The 27,016-nt window shown below is 38.9% G+C and overlaps 1 pseudogene; it reads right to left on the bottom strand.

Annotated features, from left to right (window-relative positions):
* The window catches only part of LOC107760636 (receptor-like protein Cf-9 homolog), a 73,195-nt pseudogene extending 69,313 nt beyond the window's left edge, over positions 1-3,882 (bottom strand).
* Between the last annotated feature and the right edge of the window lie 23,134 nt (positions 3,883-27,016).

The following is a 27,016-nucleotide window of genomic DNA, read 5'->3' on the forward strand; positions in this document are numbered from 1 at the left end:
GAAAGATCCAAGTAACCAAGAGTCTTTGCCGATCTCAAAAAATCCAGTTCTTTTACTTCACAACAAGACAAGTATACGTATTCAAGAGATTCGGGCAAGGTAGACTTGACGTTGTTGTCATTGGTCAGCTGTCACACCTCCTTTTTCCGGCACCGCAAGGGTACAAGGAGTTTTTCCAATTAAAGGACAATCGAAACGGGATTTGTTTATTTATTTCAGAGTCGCCACTTGGGAGATTTTAGGGTTTAGGGTGTCTCAAGTCACCAATTTAATCCCAAATCGAGGAAAAGAATGACTCTGTATAATAGTCCGCGAACCAGAAATCCGGATAAGGAATTCTGTTAACCCGAGAGAAGGTGTTAGGCATTCCCGAGTTCCGTGGTTCTAGCACGGTCGCTCAACTGTCATATTCGGCTTGTTTATCTGATTTTATATACAATTATGAGCTTATGTGCAGATTTTAACTCTTTACCGCTTTCATTATTATTATTGTTATTTTACAGGGAATTCTTTCATTATTACCGCTTTCATTATTATTATTATTATTTTACAGGGAATTGCAACGTTGTGAAAATGTATTTCGAACCGCGCCACAATCAATGTACCCGTGATCGTCGACACACTTTGACTCCGTTGAGATGTGGATTTGGGTCACATAAATGTGCACCCGAGTTTAAGAAGATTAAATTATTAAAGGCGCGCCTAAAGCGACTAGCGTATCATTTACTTTGGGTAGGGCCGTGAAATTTTGCTAAACGGTCCATCCCGAAGTCTAAGCAATTTTAAAGCAAATATTTACTGAGGGCCCCGCAAATTTGTATTTTTTATTCGGCGAGGCTCATCTCATTCTTATTTTTTTAAAAGGAATTTGCAACGTCATGGACACGCATCTCGAACCACGTCACAATCAATGTACCCGTGATTAGAGACACATTTCGACTCCGCTGAGATTTGGATTTGGGTCACATAAATGTGCACCCGAGTTTAAGAAAGTAAGATTAATTAAGACGTGTCCTAAAGAAACTAGCGTGTTGTTATTTTGGGTAAGGCCGTGGAGTTCGCTAAGCGGCCTATCCCGAGTTCTAGGTAATTAACACATACATTTTGTGAGGGCCCCGCAATTTGTGTTTTTATTTGGCGAGGCTCGTCTCATTATTTTTTTTAAAAAAAAATAATCTTAGAATGACTACATTTTTTCTATTAAGTTTAGTCTCTAAAATAAAGAAAGAAAATCCTAATTAATTAGGAGTTAGAAAAATTAAGAACATGTAACATACTAATTGCTAGATTATGACCAATATTAAATGAAAGAATTTTAAAGAAAAAAATCGAAATTATAAATAAAATAAGAAATTCGACAACTAATATTCAAAAGAAATCAAATATAGCTAGATTGAAGCTCGCATTATTATATATATATAAAAAAACTATTGGAATTAATTATTCATAACCATTTGAAACTAGATTTAACCACAATTACTAAAGCTTATTAGAAAGATTATTAAACTTAAACATTATCTAGTCTTGTTTGACTTTAACTAAATTTGACTATCCATTCATGATTGACCTACTGTTGACCATATTAAAATTTTCATAGCTAGTGAATTAACCCATTTTGCCCAGCTGATTCACTAAAAACCAACTTATATTATTTTTCTCGTATTGCAATTATTAAACAGTAATACATGAAATAGCCTAAATACAATCAGTAAAAGAAACGAAGAAAAAAAAACGAAATTAAAACTTCAAAGTTCCATTCTTCATGTATTCATGCTTCACATTTTTTAGCTTGCAATAGCTAGTATTACAGTCGTGTACCTGGTATTTGAATACAAGGAAAGGAAGAATAGGATCAGCAGCAGTAGAAACAGCGCAGCAATAACAAGCAACTAGCAGTCAGAAAACCCAGCAGTAGACTTGAAAACCAAACAGAAATTCCAGCAACCACTCAATAAAGCAATAACAAAGGACCAACAGTTAACTCAAAAAGCCAATTGAAAATTCCGGAAGCAAACAATAGGCAGAGATCACACTCAGGAATACACGGAAATAATATTCGGATATTTTAGAAATCCTCTTCTTCAAGATTAAAAGTATGTTTTTATCTCCTCTTTAGTTCTGAAATTTTTTATCTCTCCCCCAAAATTCTTCTCTTTTTTTTTCTCTCAAATGAGTCTCTTATATACCCAAAGCAAGACCCAATCATCTTCCACTAATCCTTTAACTTTTATTATTACCCACACTTTTACTTTAGTAAAAGTAGTCAATGTGGGCCCCCGTGTTCCCTCTTTTTGAAAAGTAGTCAAAATGGGCCCCATGTTCCCTCTTTTTGAAAAGAAGATATCATTATCCACCTTTTCCTTTTTGCTTTTATCATTATGTCGAGTCCCCACCATAATTAAATAATCTGTAATTGGTTAATTTTCGTTTTACCCCTAAAACTACTGTTACGCCCCGATTCAAAAATCTGTTCAACTTCAAAATTATCTAAGAACCTAAAATTAAATTACCAGCTATAACCAATCCTTAATCCAGTTCAATCAACAAATTCAAACTTAAACTGTGAACAACAAATCAACAATCGGAATTATTTTGACCGAACGATATTCTTAACAACACATATATTTGCAGATTCATCCAAATTGAACACAACCAACAAGTAGATTTGAATTTCTAAATTCAAAAACCAATTAATCTTTAAACTAAATCCAACAACATTACAACCAAGATGAATATTCAAATCAAGCATTTAAAACATAAATTCACATTAAATCACCGGATTAAGAATGAACTTCAACCAAAAGATGAACACGAATTTAATCTAAACTGAACAACAAAGATGGATGAGTCGAGCGATTAAACTAAAATATTTCTATATTACAACTAAATTCTTTTAAACGAATAAAAACAAACCGAAGAAGAAATAATTAATCGGATTTCAACTTGAATCTAACCACATTAAAATTAAACTAACAATTTCTTTTACAAATTAAACTAAAATTAAACTAACAATTTCTTTTATATTAAAATTAAACTAACAGTTTCAATTTGAATCTAACAATATTAAAATCAAACTAACAATTTCTTTTTACAAATAAAACACATGCAATAAACTGAAAAATAATTAATTAAATTTCAATTCGAATCTAAAAACATTAAAATCAAACTAACAATTTCTTTTACATTAGACTAAAATTAAACTAACAATTTCTTTTATATTAAAATTAAACTAACAATTTCAATTTGAATCTAACAATATTAAAATTAAACTAACAATTTCTTTTTTACAAAATAAATAAAAAAACATGAAACAAACTCAAAAATAATTAATTCAATCAACAAAACACATGAACAAACACATGAATTAATTCAACAAAACATATGAACAAACACATGAATGTTAATTCAATGATAAACATGAACAAAACAAGAATCGAACATTTACCGATTTTAGATCCGAGAATATCAAAACAAAATACGGAAAAACATGAGACTCAAACCTACTAACCGGATCGAAGCGACGACGAACTCGAACGGAAAACAAATATGTCCGGAGACAATTATTGCACCAAAATCACTCGAATCTGTCCGGAAACATAAACAATAGACGAAGCTCGATGGAGGGGTGTTTGGCGATGACGATAGCTGAAGCAGTAGCAGCACGGGAGCAACAGCTATGGAGAAAAAGAACGGAGCAGTAGGCAGCATCAATGGAGAATAACAGTAGCAGCCATGGACGACGAACGCAGCAGCAGCAGCAACAGTGAAGCAGATCGATGAAGAAGCAACAACAACGGGCTTCAGCAACATCTGGACGCATCCATGGTAGCAGCGAAGCGACGAAGAAGAAGCAACCAGCAGCGACGAAGAAGACGTAGCCATGACAGTAGCGATTTGGACGTGAAGTAGTGGCGACGGGACTGGTTGAGACAGTAGCAGCCGCGGGCAGCAGCCATGGACGACGTCGGACGAAGAACGCAGCAACAGCAGTGTCGGAGAAGAAGAAACAACGAGAGACATGAACTTGAAGAAGAAGACATCATCGCGATCTTGAAGAAGAAGAAGAAGAAGAAACACGGGCAGCGGGTGTGTGTGTGTTGCGTCGTCGTGGTTGTGTGTATGTGTGTGTTGTCGACGTGGGGGAGAAGGGGTGTGAGGGGGAGGGGCTGCCATGGGAGGAGATTTGGAGAAGAAAAGAGAGAAAGAGAGGAAGAAGAAGAGGGGGGTGCGAGTAGTCTTAGGTTTTTTGTTTTTTTTTTTGTTTTGTTTTGTTTTGTTTTGTTTTTTTATGAAAAATGAAAGAAAAGGGGGTTTGGGGTCTTTTGGGTTATGGACTGGATCGACCCATTTCTAAATGGACTGGGTCGTTTGGGAAGATTGGGTCTCTTTGGGCTTGTGACTTAAAATTGAAGAAAATGTCCAATCCGATCTCTTCCATTTTTATCCTTTTCTATTTATTCAATTTCCTAAATAATAATAAAGTTAGAATGCTAATATTAAATTATAAAACCCAAAATTATCTGGAAATACTAATTAACTCTTAATAATAGTTAACACACAATTAAATAGCGACTAACGAGAAAATCACATAATTTGGACATTAAGTGCTAAAAATACAACGTACATTATTTTTATGATTTTTCATTTTGTAAACAAACTTAATTAAATATTAAACGCAAATGCAACATATTTTTATATTTTTTTATTAATCTAACAAATAAACATGCATAGAAAAAAATGCAAATAATTACACAGAAATGCCACGAAGAACACAAAAATTGCACACAAAGGAAAATTGTTTTGTTTTGAAATTTTGGGAGTAATTCTCATATAGGGCAAAAATCACGTGCTCACATCAACGAAATACTATTATATGAAAGACCTAGACAGGTAAGTTTTTTGAGGTTTGAAAAGAAGCTTACGTCTACATTGCTACTAAAATTGTTATATGAAAGATTAAGTATTGTTAGATTCACAAGATTTTGAATTGACATGGGAAGATGACCTTGCAATCGATTCCCTCCTAAGTCAATCTCGACTAGTGAATTGGACTTGAAATCCTCAAGTTGGCCAGAAAAGTAGTTATTTCTCAATTCTAGGCTAGTTAGTTATGGAAGCGTGTATATCCATGATGGTATTTCTCCATTCAGGTTGTTACTTGATAGCAATAGGGACTCCAGATTCTGCAGTCCACTTATAAACAGAGGAATTAGTCCTCCAAGATCGCTATATTGAAGGTCCATATACTCTATACGAGTGAGATTCCAAAGAGATTCCAAAATCGGGACCGAGAGATTGCAAGAATTAAGATCCAGGCTCTGCAATAAAGTTAGATAGCCAAACAATTCCGGCAGAAAACCACTGAGCTGATCATTTAAAACTAAGTTAAGAACTTGCAAGTTTGACAAGTAAAAAATACTCTCAGGTAATGCTCCATGCAATCCTGTGTTCCAAAGCATCAGAGTTCTTATATAAAAAAAGATATTTGGAGGAAAAGGTGGAATGGATGTTTACATTTATAAGTACAAGCTCTCTTAATTGGGTTAAATTTTGAAGAAGCAAATTGAAATTATGAGGTCCAAGACTGAGCGTGTTGCTTGATAAATAAAGAGAGTGTAACTTTGATAAATGAGAGATTTTAGAAGGAATTTAACCTGTGAAATTTGAGTGAGAAAGATCGAGATGCGTCAAGTGCAAAAACCTACCAAATATATGTGAGGTTTCCGAAGGAAATAAGTTATTCTCAGAAAGGTTAAGCCTTTGGAGATGAGAGAGCTGGAATAGGCTGCTGTTAGAATCAATAACCCCTTTAAGCTAGCTGCAACTGAGATCAAGTTCAATGACATGGCCAGTAAACTCATCGCATATCACGCCATCCCATATGCAACAATCTCTGCTCATATTCCATGTACTCGTTTTCACATAAGATTTCTGACCATAGAGACCACATAAATTAGAAGCAGAGGGATCTACAGTAAGCATCTGCTTGAATTTTAGAAGGGAAATACTTTGATCTTTGTTGCACAATTGAGGTAATGTTGATGAAGAAAAAACAACTTCATGATAGACAAAGATAAAGAGCACAACTAAGAGTTGTTTGTTGCCCATGTTTGCATAAATGAGTTCAAAAGTTGGTTGTTGAATTTAAGAAAAAGCATATGCACAAATATTGTGATGACCCAAAAGATCATCTCTTGTTTTAGAAGTCAAATCTGTGTTCTGAGGTCTTAAAAACCTCCTTTTATTTTTTCTCGATTTGCGTGCACGGTTCGGGCGTATTTCCAGAAAGCTTTTATATGAAATTTAAGAAAAAGATTAATTTTGACCTTTAAAATTGATTAAAGTTGCTTTGGTCAACATTTTCGGTAAACAAACCCAGATCCGTGATTAGACGATCTCGTAGGGTCCGTAGTAAAATATGGGACTTGGGCGTATGCTCAAAATCGAATTCCGAGGTCCCTAACCCGAGAAAAGAATTTTTAAAGAAAAATGTTTGCTGGAAAGTATAAGGACTTTTGGAAATGAAATGATGTGTGATCTTGATGGAATCAGGCCCGTATTTTGGTTCCGGAGCCCGATATAGGTTTAGAATAATAATAAAGTTGAATTTGTGAAATTTTGTAAGAATCGGAGTTGATTTGGTATAAATCGGACCCATAGTTGAGAAAATAAAAATTTTAATGTTCTTAAGAATTTCATGAATTGTTGTGCTAAATTCGTAGTTGTTGATATTATTTTGATGATTTGATCATACGAGCAAGTCCGTATAATATTTTTAGACATGTGTGCATGTTTGGTCTGGAGCTCCAAGGGCTCGGGTGAGTTTTGGATAGGCCACTGGGTGATTAGAACTTAGGAAAACTCAACTGATGCATCTTGTGTTTTGCATAGTCCTCTGATCTCTCCATTGCGAGATCATACTTCGCAATTGCGAAGTGAGCAGGCCTGAAAAATGCGCCAATAATTTCGCAAATGCGAACCGGGCCTGGGCAGGCCATCCTCGCAAATGCGATATTTTGGCTGGAATTGCGAAGGCCCCTTAATGTCCCAAATGCGACATTTTTATCGCAAATGTGATGGATGCAGAATTTCAAAGGTGTTGCAATTGTGAACCTTGATCGCAATTGCGATAATTGTAACCTGTTAATTGAGATTTCAGACGGGATTTTCACCATTTTTCAATTCTCTCAAATCCTAAACATCCCTAGGCGATTTTTCAAAGACCCAAACTTCTCCAAATGATAGGTAAGTGGTTTCTAAATCATCTTATTCAATCTAATTCATCTTTTTACATGATATCACTTCAAAATCTAGGGGTTTTCATGGAAAATTCGGTGTTATTGGGTAGAAATTAGGATTTTCAAATTTTGGGGATTTGGACCTCAATTTGAGGTCGGATTTCAAAACCAATTACATATTTGAGTTCGTGGGTGAGTGGGTAATCGGGTTTTGGTTTGAACTTCGAGTTTTGACCAAGCGGGCCCGGGGTCGATTTTTGACTTTTTGGGGAAAATATTGGGAAATCTAAATTCATGCATTAGAATTGGTTAATTTAGCATTTATTGATGTTATTAAGTAAATTATGACTAGATACAAGCGGATTGGAAGTGGAACCGAGAGGTAAAGCGGTAATTGAGGCTTGAATTTGTCCGTGGAATTGAGGTAAGTATTTGGTCTAACCTTAGCTTGGGGGAATAGGAGTTGTGTGTTATTTTCTACATGTTAGTGTTGAGTACGATGTATATGTGTGGTGACGAGTATATATATGTTGGTGTTAAGCATGCCTGTGAGTCTTATACCATGATTGTCGTGACGCTATTATGTATTGTTCATGCTTAAATTGATGGTTATCAATGTTGAACAAGGCTTATGATAATTTCTTGGTAATTAACCATTGTTGAGTATTGGCTCAAGTTGAGATTTATTTTGTGAAGTAACTGTTGAAACGATATTGGTTATAGTTGATTCCCTTGCCGGGATGTTATGGTTTCTATTGTTGATTCCCTTGTCGGGACGTATTGTTTATATTATTTGGGTAAGGAAGAGTATAAAGCACGGAGGGTGATATCGTGCATGATATTGTGAGTGAGTGTTAATTCACAAAGTGTGATGTCGTGCCGATATTATGAGTGTTAATGCACGAATGGTGATGCAGTGCCATGATTTGAGAGCTAATGCACGAAGGGTGATGTCGTGTCGATATTGTGAGAGTTAGTGCACGAAGGGTGACGTTGTGCCATGATTATGAGAGGTTATATATGAAGGGTGATGTCGTGCCATTTTTTGTTGTTTTCTTATGGTGAGACGAGAGTAAAACACGAAGGGTAATGTCGTGCATATGTCACTGTTTCATTATTCTTGTTGATACAAATATGGTGTTCATTATGCTTCCCTATTGAATTATTGTTAGAATTTAATATTCCCTGCAACATGTTTCCCTTCCCATCTATCTGTCATTTCCTATTATTATTGTTATGTTTGTATATGATTTAACTACACAGGTTTATATGGTTGTCGTGTCCTAGCCCCGTCATTACTTCGCCAAAATTAGGCTTGATACTTACCAGTACATGGGGTCGGTTGTACCGATACTGCAATCTGCACTTTCTGTGCAGATTTCGGTGCTGGACCTCGTAAGTAAATCGTGGGTTACTGCCTTCAGTCTATAGGAGACCCGAGGTAGATCTGACGACATTCGCAGATTCCGGAGTTCCCTTCCTTATGTTTTAGATATACTATCTCTTTCATTTCGAGAACAGTTACATTTTTTTTAAACCAATGTTTGTAGAAATCTTCAGATGTTCGTGACATTGTGACACCTGATCGTTGGGTGGCCTTGTTTTAGAACTTAAGTTGTTATGGAACTTCCGCATTTTATACCTGCTTAGTTTTATTTGCAATTTATTATTGTTTGAGTTAATATTCAATGTGTTAGAATGTATCAGTTGGCTTGCCTAGCTTTCATGAGTAGGCGCCATCATGATCCTGACGGTGGGAAATTCGGGTCGTGACAATTTGGTATCAGAGCTCTAGGTTGCCTAGGTCTCACAATTCACGAACAAGCTAGGTAGAGTTTGAGGGATCGGTACGGAGATGTTTGTGCTTATCCCTAGAGGCTACAGAGTTTAGGAAAAACTTCACATCTATTCTTTCTTGTTGTGCGGCTTAATTTCTCAATGCTAATTGAACTTCCACTCTGTTCTTTCACAAATGGTGAGAACACGTACTGCTTCATCAGCTGACCAGCAGCCCAAGCCCCCAGTGGCAGCTTCTACGAGGGGCATAGCTAGGGCTCAGTCTAGAGCTCGAGCAGCAACACCAGCAGCAGAGCCTTAAGTAGAGTTTGAGGAGGATGTTCCAGCCTAGACAGTTCCAGCAGGGACAGCTTAGGTCCTAGAGGGGTTCATCGCCACCCTGGTACTCCAAGATGATCTGGTCTGTCTAGTGGGCCTTATGGATAGTGTCACTCAAGCAAGCATATTTCCTATAGCACCAGTTGTATCTCAGGCCGGAGGAGGAGCCCAAACTCCTGCTACTCGCACTACGGAGTAGATGGCTCCCCAGTTTCAGACCCCAACAACTCAGCCAGTTGGGGTAGTTCAGCCGGGTTTTGTAGCACAGACCGGTGATGGGTCAGCTATGTTTGTTGATGCCTTGTGGAGGCTGGACAGGTTCACCAAGCTTTTTATTACCACATATGGCGATACATCTTCAGAGGATCCCCAGGACTATTTGGACAGCTATCACGAGGTTCTACGGAACATGGGGATAGTGGAGACCAATGGGGTCGACTTTTCTGCTTTTCGTTTGTCAGGTTCCGTCAAGACTTGGTGGAGGGATTATTGTGTGGCTAGACCAGTTGGGTCACCGGCTTTGACTTGGGATCAGTTCTCTTAGCTATTTCTGGAGAAATTTCTTCCTATCGCTCAAAGGGAGAACTATTCGAGGCAGTTTAAGCATCTCCAGCAGGGTTCTATGACTGTCACTCAATACGAGACTAGATTTATTGACTTGGCCCGTCATGCTCTTCTTATATTTCCCACCTACGGAGAGAGAGGGTGAGGAGGTTTATTGAGGGACTATCCCAGCCTATCAAATTGCAGATGGCTAAGGAGACAGGGAGTGAGATTTCTTTCTAGGATGTAGCCATTGTGACCAGGAGAGTTGAGATGGTTCTATCACAGAGGAGTGGTCAGGGGTCTGACAAGAGGCGTCATCATTCTGGCAGGTTCAGTGGTGCCTCGTCTGGAGGTAGGGATTCTTTTGGTAGGGGCGATCCTCCCAGGCTGTTTTATTCAGCACTTCAGGTTTCTCATGGTGCTCCAGGTGGCCTTAATTCTCATATACAATATTATGATCAGCTACCCTACAGTGCACCACCAGCTCCTATCAGTGCACCTCTGCCCCAGAGTTTTCAAGGTGGTTACTCAGGCTGTTAGGGGTCAGTTTCAGGGTTAGTAGTCCCAACAACCGAGGACTTGTTATACTTGTGGCGATCCGAGGCACATTGCTAGATTTTTCCCTCGAGCATCGAGCAGTTCTCAACATCAGGGTTCTCGTGCCATGGTTCAGGCATAGGGTGTTCCACCATCCACTCGGCCAGCTAGAGGTAGGGGTCAGGCAGTTAAAGGTGGAGGTCGAGATGTTAGAGGTGGAGGTCAGATCATTAGAGGTAGAGGTCAGGCCGCTAGAGGTGAAGTCCAACCAGCAGGAGACCATCCCAGGGATGTAGTTTAGAGTGGTGGGGCCCAGCCCCGATGTTATGCTTTCCTGGCCAGGCCTGAGGCTGAGGCATCCGATGTTGTTATCACAGGTACGGTTTCCGTTTGCAGTAGAGATGCTTCAGTTTTATTTGATCCAGGGTCTACATACTCTTATGTGTCATCTTATTTTGCTACGTATTTGGTTATCCCTCGTTGATTCTTTGAGTGATCCTATATATGTGTCCACACCGGTAGGTGATTATATTGTTATCGTGTCTATCACTCGTGTGTGGTTATTATTGGGGGTCTTGAGACCCGTGTAGATCTCTTACTTCTGGATATGGTTGATTTTGATGTCATTTTGGGGATAGATTGGCCGTCACCTTATCATGCTATATTATACTGTCACGCCAAGATCGTGACCTTAGCCTTGCAGGGTTTGCCTCGATTAGAGTGGAGAGGGACTCCTGGTCATTCTGTTAGTAGGATTATTTCTTATATGAAGGCTTGGCGTATGGTTGAGAAGGGGTGTTTGGCTTACTTGGCGTATGTTCGTAATTCTAGTGCTGAGGTTCCTTCTATGGATTCCATGCCAGTTGTTAGGCAGTTTACAGAGGTTTTTCCTGCAGACCTGCCGGGGATGCCACCCGACAAAGATATCGACTTTTGCATTGATTTGGCTCCGGGCACTTAACTTATTTCTTTTTCGCCATACCGCATGGCCCTGCCAGAGTTAAAAGAATTGAAGAAACAATTGCAAGATTTGCTGGACAAGGGCTTTATCAGACCTAGTATCTCGCCCTAGGGTACGCCGGTGTTGTTTGTTAAGAATAAGGATGGGTCGATGAGGATGTGTATAGATTATCGGCAGTTGAACAAGGTCACCATCAAGAAAAAGTATCCATTGCCTAGGATTGATGATTTGTTTGATCAGCTTCAGGGTGCCAAAGTGTTTTCGAAGATTGATTAGAGATATGACTACCATCAGTTGAGGATTAGGGCATCCGATGTCCCTAAGACAGCTTTTCGCACTCGATACGGGCATTATGAGTTTTTAGTGATGTCACTTGGGTTGACGAATGCCCCAGCAGCTTTTATGGATTTGATGAACCAGGTGTTCAAGACTTATCTGGATTCCTTTGTGATAGTCTTCATTAGTGATATTTTGATCTACTCCTATAGACGAGAGGAGCATGAGCAACACCTTCAAGTCGTTCTTCAAACTTTGCGAGACAGTCAGTTATATGCTAAGTTTTTGAAGTGTGAATTTTGGTTGAGTTCAGTTTCCTTCTTAGGTCACATTGTATCAGTAGAGAGTATTCAGGTAGATCCGAAGAAGATAGAGGCAGTCAAGGACTGGCCTAGACCCACATCAGCTACAGAGATTCGGAGTCTCTTGGGTTTGGCGGGTTATTACCGTCGGTTTGTGGAGGGGTTTTCATCTATAGAAGCTCCGATGACCAGGTTGACCCAGAAGGGTGCCCAATTTAGGTGGTCGGACTAGTGTGAGGCGAGCTTTTAGAAGTTCAAGACAGCTTTAACTACGGTACCGGTGTTGGTGTTACCCACAGGTTCAGGGCTATATACAGTTTATTGTGACGCATCTCGTATTGGAATTGGTGTGGTATTGATACAAAATGGCAAGGTTATTGTACATGCTTCGTGGTAGTTGAAGATTCACGAGAAGAATTACCCACTTCATGATTTGGAGCTAGCAGCCATTGTTCACGCGCTGAAGATTTGGAGGCATTATTTATATGGTGTGTCATGTGAGGTGTTCACGGATCATAAGAGTTTGCAGTATTTGTTCAAGCAAAAGGAGCTCAATTTGAGGCAGAGAAGGTGGTTGGAGCTATTGAAAGACTATGATATCACCATCTTGTATCATTCGGGGAAGGCTAATATAGTGGCCGATGCTTTGAGTAGGAAGTCAGCAGTATGGGCAGCCTTGCATATATTCCAGTCGGTGAGAGACCACTTGCTTTAGATGTTCAGGCTTTAGCCAATCAGTTCGTGCGGTTGGATGTTTCTGAGCCCAACTGTGTTCTAGCTTGCATAGTCACTCAGTCTTCATTATTTGAGCATATTAGGGATCGACAGTATAATGATCCTCACTTGCTAGTCCTTAGGGACACTGTACGACACGGTGGTGCCAAGCAGGTTACAGTTGGAGATGATGGAGTCTTGAGGATGCAAGGTCGAGTTTGTGTGCCTAATGTGGATGGACTTTGTGAGTTGATTCTATAGGAGGCCCATAGTTCCCGGTATTCTATTCATTTGGGCGCCGCTAAGATGTATCAGGACTTGTAGCATCATTATTGGTGGAGCAGGATGAAGAAGGATATTGTTACATATGTAGCTCGGTATTTGAATTGTCAGCAGGTAAAGTACGAGCATCATAGACCTGGTGGTTTGCTTCAGAAGATTGAGATTCTTGAGTGGAAGTGGGAGTGTATCGCTATAGACTTCATTGTTGGACTCCCACGAACTTAGAGGAAGTTCGATGCAGTATGGGTTATTGTTGATAGGCTGACCAAGTCAGTGCATTTCATTCCTATGGCAGTCTCCTATTCTTCAGAGAGGTTAGCTGAGATCTATATCCAGAAGATTCTTCGTTTTCATGGTGTGCTCGTGTCTATTATTTCAGACCGAGGTACGCAGTTTACCTCGCATTTTTGGAGGGAAGTTCAACATGAGTTGGGTACACGGGTCAAGTTGAGCACAGTATTTCATCCTCAGACGGACGAACAATCCGAGCGTACTATTCAGATTTTGGAAGATATGCTCCGAGCATGTATTATTGACTTTAGAGGTTCGTGGGATCAGTGTTTGCCATTAACAGAGTTTTCCTACAACAACAGTTGTCAGTCGATCATCCAGATGGCTCCCTATGAGGCATTATATGGTAGATGGTGTCGATCGCCAGTTGGGTCGTTTGAGTCCGGAGAGGCTCGGTTGTTGGGTACGAATTTGGTAAAGGATGCCTTGGATAAGGTTAAGATCATTCAGGATAGGCTTCGTACAACTCAGTCCAGGCAAAAGAGTTATGCCGACCGTAAGGTTCGTGATGTGGCATTCATGGTCGGAGAGCGAGTGTTGCTTCGGGTGACGCCCATGAAGGGCGTAATGAGATTTGGGAAGAAGGGCAAGCTAAGCCCTAGGTTTATCGGACCTTTAGAGATTCTTGATCAAGTGGGAAAGGTGGCTTACAGACTTGCGTTGCCGCCGAATTTATCAGTTGTGCATCCAGTGTTTCATATGTCCATGCTTCAGAAGTATCATGGCGATCCATCCCATGTGTTATACTTCAGCATTGTCCAATTGGACAAGGTTTTTGACCTATGAGGATGAGCCAATAGCTATTCTAGACCGGCAGATTCGTCAGTTGAGAATGAAGAATTTCCCTTCAGTTCGTGTGTATTGGAGAGGTTAGCCTGTTGAGGCAGCCACTTGGGAGTCCGAGTCCGATATGCGGATCCGATATCCCCATCTTTTCACCGGCTTGGGTACTTTTTCGTTCAAGGACGAGTGATTGTTTTAGAGGTGGAGAAAGTGATGACCCAAAAGGTCATCTCTTGTTTAAGAAGTCAAATCTATGTTTTGATGCCTTAAAACCCTCCTTTTGTTTCACCTCGATTTGTATGCGCGGTCCGGGCGCGTTTTCGAAAAGTTTTTATGTGAAATTTAAGATTGATTTTGACCTTTAAAATTAATTAAAGTAGACTTCAGTCAACATTTTCGATAAATGGACCCGGACCCGTGATTAGACAGTCCTGTAGGGTCCGTACTAAAATATGGGACTTGGGCGTAGGCCCGGAATCAAATTTCGAGGTCCCTAGCCCGAGAAAAGAATTTTTAAAAAAAATTATTTGCTGAAAAATATAAGGACTTTTGGAAATGAAATGGTGTATGATCTTGATGGTATCGGGTCCGTATTTTGGTTCCGGAGCCCGGTGTCGTGCCCCCTTTTCCCTTTTTGATGGGGAAGTCCGGGTTTCGACATTCATGGCGAAAATAACTCGTTTCCTTCTAGGAATTGGGTATTTGAAGAGTCGTCACCTAACAGATTATGGTGCGTTAGGGCACCTAAATCAATTAACTCATAAACTAGTTTGCATTACTAGAGATTAGGGTAAGGGCTCGAAATAACCTTGAGGGGAAGGTGTTAGGCACCCTTCGCGGTCCACAACGGTGGGTCCTAGTCAAACTTAAACTATGTGAATTAGTCATTTTAACAAATAAACAATTTAAACACATACTCGCAAATAAAGGCATGTTTTGGCAGTCTAAGTGCATGATTCAAGTAATGAAAACAAGGGAAAAGGTTTGAACAATTTGCACATATGTAAAGAAAAGTAAATTCATTTAAACAACGGGAGTTGGGAAATAGGGGTCCTAGGTTGGTTAGCCTACAGGATCATACCCACAAAATGCCCGGTAATCACTTATCAATGAGGAGCTACACGTGATATTAGTGCATAGTCATCATATCGTTACTACCCACTCCCTCTGGTCATAGCCTAAGCATTCTAGCAACCTTGAAAGATATCATATGTGTGCACTACCCGTACCTTCCTTGTGTCCCTAGAGGTATTTAGGACCTCTAATTTAGGTAGTTCTAGACCATCCTAAGGTACTTAAAGGAGAAAAATCTATGCGTCAATCAAAACAATTAGGACTGCATTAAAGAGAGAACAATTAAAGGCTCACATTGTTACCTCCACAAACAGAACAAGCAATTGCACGTCGCAAATAACAGTTTCAGGCATTTAAGAGAAAACCTTAGGACAGGATATCTACGTGAGCAGAGAACATGCAGTACTGAATTTGGACCAAAGTGTCAAAGACCTATTCAGCTTGCCTACTAATTTTAGACCTATTGAATATGAGCAGATAGCTTAGCTTTACAGTTGCAGGATTTTTAATCGCCCTATAGGCTTGCCTAGGCGTATAATAGTGATGTCCTATGAGCATGGTATCTATTATTGATTAGGAATGTAGTAAAACAGTAAACAATTTTTAAATGGGCAATTTGAATCCTATAGGCATGCTTTCAAGTAATATTAATTAAGCCAGCGCTGAAAAACTTATTAAAGAAACGAACAGATTAGTTAAATAAACCAATTCAGAATCTACAAACATGAGTTAAAGTTAAACTGATTTTAGGTCTAACTAAACTGGTTTTAGACCCTATAGGCATGACTTCTAATAAGGTGAAGCGAGCAAAATTTGTTTGACCAAAACGAAATCCCTATAGGCATGACTTCTAAGGAGATGAATTTGAATACATGCTGTAACGGAAACTGAACTTCAATTACTTTACACCCTATATGCATGATATCTAATTGTTAAAAGTTGATTTTGATCTTATAGGCATGATGTCTAATTATATAAAAGTAAAGCAAGCAGAATTCATTGAAAACCAAAGCAGATCCTATAGGCATATTATCTAACAAACACATTTGAATCGAAATAGACCCTATAGGCGGGTTATCTACCCACAATATACAACTACCCTCCCTTTTTCACTAGTCACCCCAATATTTGTTTACAATAATTATTACAGACCAAGAATTGAATATAAATTACATAAATAGAATAGAAGTTAAGCTATAGGGAGCCTGAAGCAGCCCCAAAACAATCTTAGTGTACCAAGCCTTCACTAGTCTCAAATGCCCAAAGTTCCATAGCCCAATTCATGTCTATGTGTGTCAGAGTACCCTAAGGACTTCAAAGATCCCGGTAGCGCTCACACCCAGACTTTCCTCAAACAAAGACTGATTATGTGCAGTGTGGAAGTGCCAGCCCTGATATGCCAGAGTTCAAAGAGATCTCAAGGGTCTTAAAGCAGTATACATATCAGAGGGGCAGGACTTAGTAATCTAAGAGTAATGTGAGAGTGCATAATGATTTGAAAGAGTTTGGTAAGCAGTAAAAGAAAGGTCTTAGGAATGAAAAGAGTTTTTTTTTTGAAAACCTGTACTAGTTTGAGTAGAACAGTAGTTGGAAAAGCATGAAAAAGAATATCTTGAAATCATAATACCAATCCCAAGACAGCTTCATAAAACATTTTGGCAAACAGACCTCACACAAGGAGAAAGGGGTAGGGGACACCTAGAATGCACCTTAGTAATAGCAAACAAATACACAGATTCCTCAAGAAATTATGGAATTAACCAGTTAATTAAAAAGATATGTTGAGGACACGTAGGTCTTAGACATGTCCAAGACACACAACTAGAGTACCTTTGAAAGGGCTAGATATCTTAACAGGATCTCCTTAGTGAAGTAGAGTAGGTAAGACTTAGATGAACACACTAGGCAGGCACTTCATGAAGCACTTAAAGGTTTTAGAAATACTAATCACATACAAAACAAGAAGAATTTAGACATGTTGGGTGAGATAGTAAACAAACAATGCAGTTTGGACATACTAGTGAACAAATAGTATTCATGCAATTATCTAAAGCAGGATTGAGAAAGCTAAACAGTATACTAGTTATAGCTTTTAATAGAACAAACTTAAACATGCTGAGTGATACAGTAGTTAGGCAGCATAATCTAGGCATGCTGATTACATATTGAGCACATGACAGTAGAATGGTAAATAGAACTGGAAATCACAACTAATGAACTGCAGCAGCAAAGAAAAACACATAGTTTTGGAATGGGAATTGAATCAGGACATACCGGTTAAGGAGAGAATACAGAGTATAAAGTAGAGATGGTGCAAATAGCCAATTAGTGGGAATTGCAAGCAATAGAATAAAGAATATAGAGCTTTTGAGATAGTGAGAGTATATGTGAACTAGTGTTCGTGTCCAGAAGTGAGGAGTAAAGGAGAGTATATATAGCAGCTAAGAGCAAGGAAAATTAGGTAAAGAGAATCAACCCTTCTGCAATTAAGGAAGCCACAAAATTAATTATACACCAATTAGTATATTTTTCCTTAATTAAGGGTAATTAATCAACGGTAAAGGCAGAATACATTTAAGAAAAGAAAATCAAATGAGCAATTAAGGGTAAATAGACAGAAGTTTAATTAAGAAAATGATCAGTAAATATCACAGTTAATCGAATAAGCAAGAAAGCTAATCAAGATTGTAATAAAGGAAATAGTCAGGAATTAGCACATAGGTCTTAACGAAACAAATTGATGAATCAAGAATTCAAATCAATTACTGATTTAAGGAGAAAAGTATAGGTTTACCATGAATAGGCAAAAAATGAACATAGACACATAGAATCAGTAGAAAAGTCGAACCAAGAACATAAATAGAGGCACATTAGGATAAAAAATCAAAAGACATCGAATTGGCTAAAGAAGAATCACAGAAACCAAAGCATATGACAAAGTCAGTGCACAAGTAACCTAGACAAACTCAGAATCCAAACAATAATATCGAAAAATTAGGATTTTTAGCATAAACAAGTTAGGGTTAAAGCAAACTTCATGAAATTGGTTAAAACACATAAGAAACAGGATATTAAACACTCCAAATTATCAAATATTTTGGAGAAAGAAATTTTCGGGAAACCCTAGTTTGGAAAAACATAAAGAAGAAAACTGGAAGGCGTGTCAACATACAGAGATTCGAACAAACAGAAGTCATAGAAGTCAAAAACCTGAAGTATTGTAGTGTTTAAAATCAGTCAGTAGTAGAGGAATAAGAGAAACTTAAAGAAACATCACAGAAACTTGAAAACATTTCGAGTATGCAGAGATCCAAATAGTAGATAGCAAAGAACCCAAAGTATGGTGCTAAAATTCGTTAATAGTAAAGAAACAAGAGATCTTTAAAGAAAAGTCATTGACAAACTCAGAATCCTTCCAGATTTACAAAGATCGGGACGGATTCATGTTCAAAGATTAGGGTTTTGAGGAGAAAGGGGAGGGGTAAAGAGAACCTAATTTTGAACCAGAGATTTGAATAGAAATTACTCACAAACCATGGACGAACTCTTGAAGAACCTTGAACGAGATCTGGACCAGATCTCTTCGAGGTTCTTCCACATAATCGAACAACCAGGGAGATAGGAGACAAGTAGAGGCTTCGTACAACCATAGGACGCCATAGATCGGACAGGGATACAAAGGATTAGGGGTGATTTTGGGTGATGGTGATTAGGGTTAGGGGCTGGTCTCAGAGAGGACCAAAGATGAGGGGATTCAAGGGAGGTTGTTGGTGAGAAATGACCAAGTTTTGGGGATCGTTTGGAACTAAAAAAAGGAAAAGGGTTAATTGTGGTCATTGATCTCTATGATCAACGACCGAGATTGAAAGGGTCTAGGGACGGATCGGGTATTAAAATTTGGGTTGGGTATGTCTTGGGTTAAAATTGGCTTGAGTATTGGGTCCAATTTAGGATCAGAATTGAATAGAAAATGGGCCAGATTTTAAATAGCAATTTAACAACTAAATATTTTATAAAATAAATGAGTACCAAAATGTCTTTGTGCACTAAAATAATTTAAAATAGTTATTTAATATTTTAAAAATATAAAATATCATTTTATGCATAAATAATATAATTATATATTAGTATGCGTTATATTTGCAAAGATATGCAATTTAGCTTTAAAATGTAAATGTAATTACAAAAAATGCACTAAAAATATTTAAACATTATGTTGGCATAAATAATGAATTTAAATGGCTAAATCATCACAAAAGTAGCATGAAGTATAATTATTGGATATTTATATAATAAAAATAGGAGAAATAAATTGATTTGGAGCCTTTAAAACTATAGAAAAAATTATAAAAATGCTTATGCATGTTTATAACTGCATATGTACTATTTTGAAAGTATATAATATGTATTAAAAATATGTGAGGAAAAAATTGGGTATCAACAGCTGCCCCTCTTTACTTGGGAAAGATGAAGAGTTTTCGGGTAAAGAAATGATGGCCAATTTTGACCAAATGGGATGTTTTGAAAGATAGAGGCCGGACTCTAGTTTTTGAGTTGCCTACATATCTCTGGTTTTATAAGAATCAGGCCATGTGTAGTTCCGGATTCATTGGCGGAATATACCGATGAAGTTATTACAAGAACGAATACGAGATGCAAGAGCAGTTATGGTGAACAGATAAGTTTGAGATAGTTTGAAAGAACTGGAGCGAGGTCGCTCCTGCTAGGATAGCGGTTTCTTGCTGGTCACCTACAGATAAAGAGATGCTACAGACATGTATTTGTGCGAAATTTTTAAACATGTTGCAGATTCCATTTGGACCATGAAAGTTGTCTTCGGACGGCTAAGGATGACGTCCTCAGACCATGACGTCCTGGGCCATGAATTGTTTAGTGAGGGATTTGCAGGCCATGAAATGATATTCTCAGGCCATGAAAATGGTGCCTCTGAACCATGACACCTTTGAATAATGATGTGCAAATTTGAGAGATCCTCAGGCCATGGCATGGTGTCTTCCAGCTATGAGGATGATGCCTTTTAGACTATGACACCTTTGGATAGATTGGCGATATTTAAGCTCATGAGATACAATAATATGATGTTAACAAGACAAGGCTTAGTCTTGTAAAGGGCAGAGCTTAGCCCAATCGAAAAACAAACAGATAGTACCAGAATAGATCGATATTTATGCAAGGAGGGACAATGCTTAGTCCATATGCAAAAGTAGAGGCAAGGATTAGCCTCATGCAGATATGAAGGCAGGTGTTAGCCTCATGCAAATATGGAGGCAGGGATTAGCGTCATGCAAATATGGAGGCAAGGATTAGCCTCATACAGATATAGAGGCAGGGATTAGCCTCATGCAAATATGGAGGCAAGGATTAACCTCATGCAAATATGGATGCAGGGATTAGCCTCATGCTAATATGGGGGCAGGGATTAGCCTTTGCAGATATGAAGGCAAAGATTAGCCTCATGTAGATAGGGAGGCAAGGATTAGCCTCATGTAGATATGGAGGCAAGGATTAGCCTCATGCAAGTATGGAGGCAAGGATTAGCCTCATGCAGATATGGAGGCAGGGATTAGCCTCATGTAAATATGGAGGCAGGGATTAGCCTGATGCAAATATGGTGGCAAGGATTAGCCTCATGCAGATGTAGAGACAAGGATTAGCCTCATGCAGATAGGTATGCAAGGATTAGCGTCATGCAGATATGGAGGCAAGGATTAGCCTCTTGCAAGTATACGGGACAAAGCTTAGTCCCATGCAAAGAGTGAGTAGCAAATAAGAGTAGTATATTTCTTAGCTGAAGATATATTCGGTGTCTGACGGCCGGATTGATAGTGGATTTGCCTTGTGTATACATGTTTGCGAATGCTATCGCTACGTCAAATGTGCCTGCGTTCAAAGAAACATTGTAAGTTTTGTGAGGGGAGGTTGGTTCGTGCTTCTGTTTGTTGACCTTGCTTTGTTCCATTCTGGAGGCCCTTTCGAGTTTCCCTGGGTAACACCTGACTATTATGTAAATAGAGTTTTAAAAAATATGCAATTATTGAAAAAAATAGAGTCCTTTTAGAAACATATTGATACATCAAGTGATTTTTAGATGAACTAGTGGCTGTAACACATTTCAGAGACGTTATAACTTTCTCATGTTAGAATTTTGAGGGTCCTCAAAATTCTGCCCTAGTTTGGTAGATGATCTTTCAGCTGTTTATGGGTAATAAGCCGTGTTGAACCTTCTTCGGAATTTTAAGAATCCTTCTCAAAATTCTATCCCAGTTTCTTAACCGATTTCTAACCGTCTGACATATGTTGTCGTTGGCTAGACTTGCTCCAGAATTTTAAGGGTCCTCCTCAAAATTCTGCCCTAGTTTCTGATTTTGGGGAAATGGAAATTTTATTATGATATGACCGAACCCATAAGGCTGCCTATGTATCCCCTCTTAAACGGGAATCAGGTCAAGCGTAGTTCAATTACACCAGATGAAAAAATGTAAATAGTCTAAGCATAATATCTCTTCAATGTGTCTGAATTGATTGGTTTTGGCCAAATTTCTCCATCCATCTCTACGAGTACGAGTGCTCCTCCTGTTAACACTCTGTGAACTATGTAAGGACCTTGCCAGTTGGGAGAGAATTTTCCTTTGGCTTCATCTTGGTATGGGAAGATCTTCTTCAGCACTAACTGTCCTGGTGCAAATTGCCTTGGTTTGACCCTTTTGTTGAAAGGTCTACACATTCTGTTCTAGTAAAGCTGACCGTGACATACTGCGTTCATCCTTTTTCCATCTGTGAGGGCCAATTGTTCATAGCAGCTCCTTATCCATTCTGCTCGCTAAGTTCAGCTTCCTGTATGATTCTTATAGAAGGAATCTCTACCTCGGTTGGGATGACAGCCCCGGTACCATAAACCAGCATGTAGCGGTTTCCCCGATTGATGTGCGAACCATGGTGTGGTATCCCAACAAAGTAAAAGGAAGTTTCTCGTGCCATTGTTTGTGGTTTTCTACCATCTTCCTTAGTATCTTCTTGATGTTTTTGTTGGCGACTTCTATGGATCCATTCATCTAAGGTCTATAGGCTGTGGAATTTTTGTGTTTGATTTTAAAAGTTTCCACATGGCTTTCATCATATCACTGTTGAGGTTAGCAGCATTATCAGTAACAATGGACTCGGGAACTCCAAACCGGCAAATGATACAATCTTTGACAAAGTCTATGATGACTTTCTTGGTTACGGCTTTGTAAGATGTAGCCTCTACCCATTTTGTGAAGTAATCAATGGCTACTAGAAAAAACCTGTGCCCGTTTGAAGCAGTGGCCTCAATTGGACCGATGACATCCATTCCCCAAGCGGCGAATGACCAAGGTGAGCTTGTTACATTGAGCTCATTTGGCGGCACTTTTATCATATGAGCATGCACTTAACATTGGTAGCATTTGCGGACATACTGGACGCAGTCTATCTTCATGGTCATCCAAAAGTAACCGGCCCTGAGTATCTTCTTGGCTAAGACAAAACCATTCATATGTGGGTCGCAGGTCCCAGCATGTATCTCCTCAAGTGGCTTTGAAGCATCTTTTGCGTCGACACATCTTAGCAGTCCTAAATTAGGAGTTCTTTTGTACAAATTTCCTCCGTTGTGGAAGAAGTGATTGGACAATTACGGAGTGTACATTTTTTAGTGTGGTTTGCATGCTCCGGATATTCCCCTTTCGCCAAATACTCCTTGATGTCATGGAACCAAGGTTTTCCATCTATTTCTTCTTCAACTTGGGCACAATATGCCGGCTGATTATGAATTCTCACCGGGATAGGATCAATGTAATTCTTATATGGATGTTGTATCATGGATGATAAAGTGTCCAATGCATCGACGAACTCATTCTGAATTCTGGGCACATGTCGGAACTCTATCTTCGTGAACCTCTTTCTCAATTCCTGCACATGGTGCAGATATGGCAATATCTTGGAATTTTTGGTGGCCCATTCTCCTTGTACATGGTGCACAAGTGGATCTGAATCACCTATTACCAGTAGCTCCTGAATATTCATGTTGATTGCCATGTTTAGTCCTACTATGCAGGCTTCATATTCCGCCATGTTTTTGGTGCAGGAAAATCTGAGTTTAGCAGATACCGGATAATGATGACCTATTTCTGATACCAAAACTGCTCCAATGCCCACTCCTTTGAAGTTTGCAGCTCCGTCAAAGAACATCCTCCAACTGTCGTATACTTCGGTAATATATTCTCCTACGAACAACACTTCTTCATCAGAAAACACGTTTTTAGGGGTTTATATTCTCCTCCCACCGAATTTTCAACAAAATGATCTGCCAATGCTTGGCCTTTGGCTGCCTTTTGAGTTACGTAGACGATATCAAACTCACTTAACAGTATCTGCCATTTGGCTGACTTCCCAATTAGCATGGGTTTCTGAAATATGTACTTTAAAGGGTCCATCCTGGATCTGAGGTATGTGGTATAGGCACAGAAGTAATGCCTCAATTTCTGAGTTGTCCATGTCAAAGCACAACAAGTGCGCTCTAGTAAGGAGTATCGTGCTTCATAAGGTGTGAACTTCTTACTCAAGTAATATATGGCTTGCTCTTTTCTTCCTGTCTCATCATGTTGTCCCAGAACACATCCGAAGGCTCCATCCAACATAGATAGATAGAGTAGCATAGGCCGCCCTGGTTCTAGCGGGACCAAAACTGGTGGTGTGGATAGGTACTCCTTGATTTTGTCGAAGGCTTTCTGACAATCTTCGGTCCAGCTTGTCTTGGCATATTTCCTCAGCAACTTGAAGATAGGTTCACATATGACAGTGGACTGTGCTATGAAGCAACTGATATAGTTGAGACGTCCTAGGAAGCTCATCACGTCCTTTTTGCTCCTAGGTGGCGATAATTTCTGAATAGCCTTAACTTTAGACGGATCTAGCTCGATCCCTCGATGACTGACAATGAATCCCAGTTGTCACACCTCCTTTTTCCGGCACCGCGAGGGGCGCAGAGGGAGTTTTTCCAATTAAAGGACAATCGAAACGGGATTTGTTTATTTATTTCAGAGTCGCCACTTGGGAGATTTAGGGTGTCCCAAGTCACCATTTTAATCCCGAATCGAGGAAAAGAATGACTCTGTATTACAGTCCGCGAACCAGAAATCCGGATAAGGAATTCTGTTAACCTGGGAGAAGGTGTTAGGCATTCCCGAGTTCCGTGGTTCTAGCACGGTCGCTCAACTATTATATTCGGCTTGATTGTCAGATATAATACATATTATAGACTTATGTGCAAATTTTATCCTTTAGCCGCTTTTATTATTTTTATTTATTGTTATTATTTTACAGAAAATTGCAACATTGTGAAAACGTATTTCAAACCACGTCACAATCAATGCACCCGTAGTTATTGTCACATTTCAACTCTGTTGAGATTTGGATTTGGGTCACATAAATGTGCACCCGAGTTTTAAGAAAATTGAATTATTAAAAGGCGCGCCTAAAGCAACTAGCGTATCATTTACTTTGGGTAGGGCCGTGAAATTTTGCTAAACGGTCCATCCCGAAGTCTAAGCAATTTTAAAACAAATATTTACCGAGGGCCCCGCAATTTTGTATTTTTATTCGGGGAGGCTCATCTCATTCTTATTTTTAAAAGGAATTTGCAACGTCATGGACATGCATCTCGGACCACGTCACAATCAATGTACCCGTGATTAGAGACACATTTCGACTCCGTTGAGATTTGGATTTGGGTCACATAAATGTGCACCCGAGTTTAAGAATGTAATTTAATTAAATCGCGTCTAAAGAGTCTAACGCATTATTATCTTTGGGGAAGGTAGTGAAATTCACCAAACAGTCCATCCCAAATTCTAAGTATTTATTATGACCAATTATTGAGGGCCCCGCAATTTGCATTTTTATTTGGCGAGACTCGTCTCATTATTTTTTAAAAAAAGGATAATCCTAGAACGACTACATTTTTTATTTTTCGTTTTTCTCTAAAATAAATGAAGAAAAGATCCTACTTTATTTACATACTTCGAGTTATTATAGTTAAGTTTCGAAAGTGAGTCGTTTAAAGAGTTTACATGGGCAGCGCATAGAATATTCTACATGCAGACAGTAAAAGAAAGAAAAGACTACATTAAACTACAACTTCAAATCTTTCACATTTTTGCATTCATGCTTCGAGTGGCTTACAAGATGAACCAGTGTATCAGTTTGTGTACCTGGTATTTGGAAAGCAAGGAAAGAAGATGAAGATCAGTAGAAGCAGCAGTAGTGTAAATACACAGCAACAATAGCAACCCCAGCAGCAATTCGACCCAGGTTCAAGGCCCATAAAACTTTGAAGAAAACCGAACAACTCAATAGAACAAAACCAAAAGTATGTAAACAAACTAAACAACAACAACTCACGCGTGTATTAAACCCGAAACTTCTCACTTTGTTTTTGTTCTCTTTTTAAACTCTACCACACTCTCTTCGGATTTTCAGAATGTATTCCTCTCTCCCAAAATTCTCCTAAAAACCCTCTTTCTAAAAATTCTCCTCCTAAAATCTCTTAAAATTCCTCCCGAAATCTCTCCCAAAATTCCCCTCCTTCTCCCAATTCTTCTCCCCCTCTCCCCCCTTATATACAAAGCAAGACCCCCTTTTACCTCTTTCCCCTTAAACTTTTATTATTACTCACACTTTTACTTTAGTAAAAGTGGTCAACGTGGCCCCCCCGTGTTCCCTCTTTTGAAAAGTAGTCAAAGTGAGCCCCCGTGTTCCCTCTTTTTGAAAAGAAGACATTATTACCCACCTTTTTCCTTTTTGCTTTTATCATTATGTCTTGTTCCCACCATAATTAAATAATCTGCAATTTGTTAATTCCCGTATTACCCCTAAAACTACTGTTACTGCCCTGATTCAAAATCTGTTATAATTTCAAAAATCTGTCCAAATAACAATTATCGCACATTTAAATTGCAATTAACTATAAAAATCACACAATTTAGACGTTAAATGCTAAAAATGCAACGTACATTATTTTTATGATTTTGTAAAACAAACTTAAATAAATACTAAATGCAAATGCGACATATTTTTGTAATTTTTTTATTAATTTAACCAATAAACACGCACAGACAGAAATACAAATAATTATCAAAAATGCCACAAAAATTTTAAAATTTCACACAAAGGAAAATTATTTTATTTTGGATTTTTTGGGAGTAATTCTCTCATAGGGCAAAAATCACGTGCTTATACCAGTAACTTTCCTGTGGTAACCCTGAATGCACACTTTGCGAGGTTCAGTTTCAAGTTGTACCTCCTTAACCTGTCAAAGAACTTTCTCAAGTCTGCTATGTGATCTATAGCCCTCTTGGATTTGATAATGACGTTGTCCACATACACCTCTATTTCTTTGTGTATCATATCGTGGAAGATGGTTGTCATGGCTCTCATGTAAGCATCTCCAGCATTCCTTAGACCAAATGGCATCATCTTGTAGTAGTATACCCCCCATGGTGTAATAAAAGCGGTTTTCTCCGCGTCTTCTTCATCCATCCAGATCTGGTGACAACCCGCGAAGCAATCTACAAAGGATTGGAGTTCATGTTTGGCGCAATTATCGATTAAGATATGTATGTTTGGCAGTGGGAAGTCGTCCTTGGGACTTGCTCTATTTAAATCCTGATAGTCAACACATACTCTGAATTTCCCATCTTTCTTCGGTACTGGCACAATGTTGGCTAACCAAGTTGGGTATTCAACCACCTTGAGAACCTCGCTTTGATCTGCTTAGTAACCTCCTCTTTGATTTTCAGGTTCATATCTGGTTTGAATTTTCTGAGTTTCTGCTTCACCGACGGACACATGGGATTAGTAGG

The sequence above is a fragment of the Nicotiana tabacum genome, chromosome 6, assembly GCF_000715075.1.
Source record: "Nicotiana tabacum cultivar K326 chromosome 6, ASM71507v2, whole genome shotgun sequence".
Lineage (NCBI taxonomy): Eukaryota > Viridiplantae > Streptophyta > Magnoliopsida > Solanales > Solanaceae > Nicotiana > Nicotiana tabacum.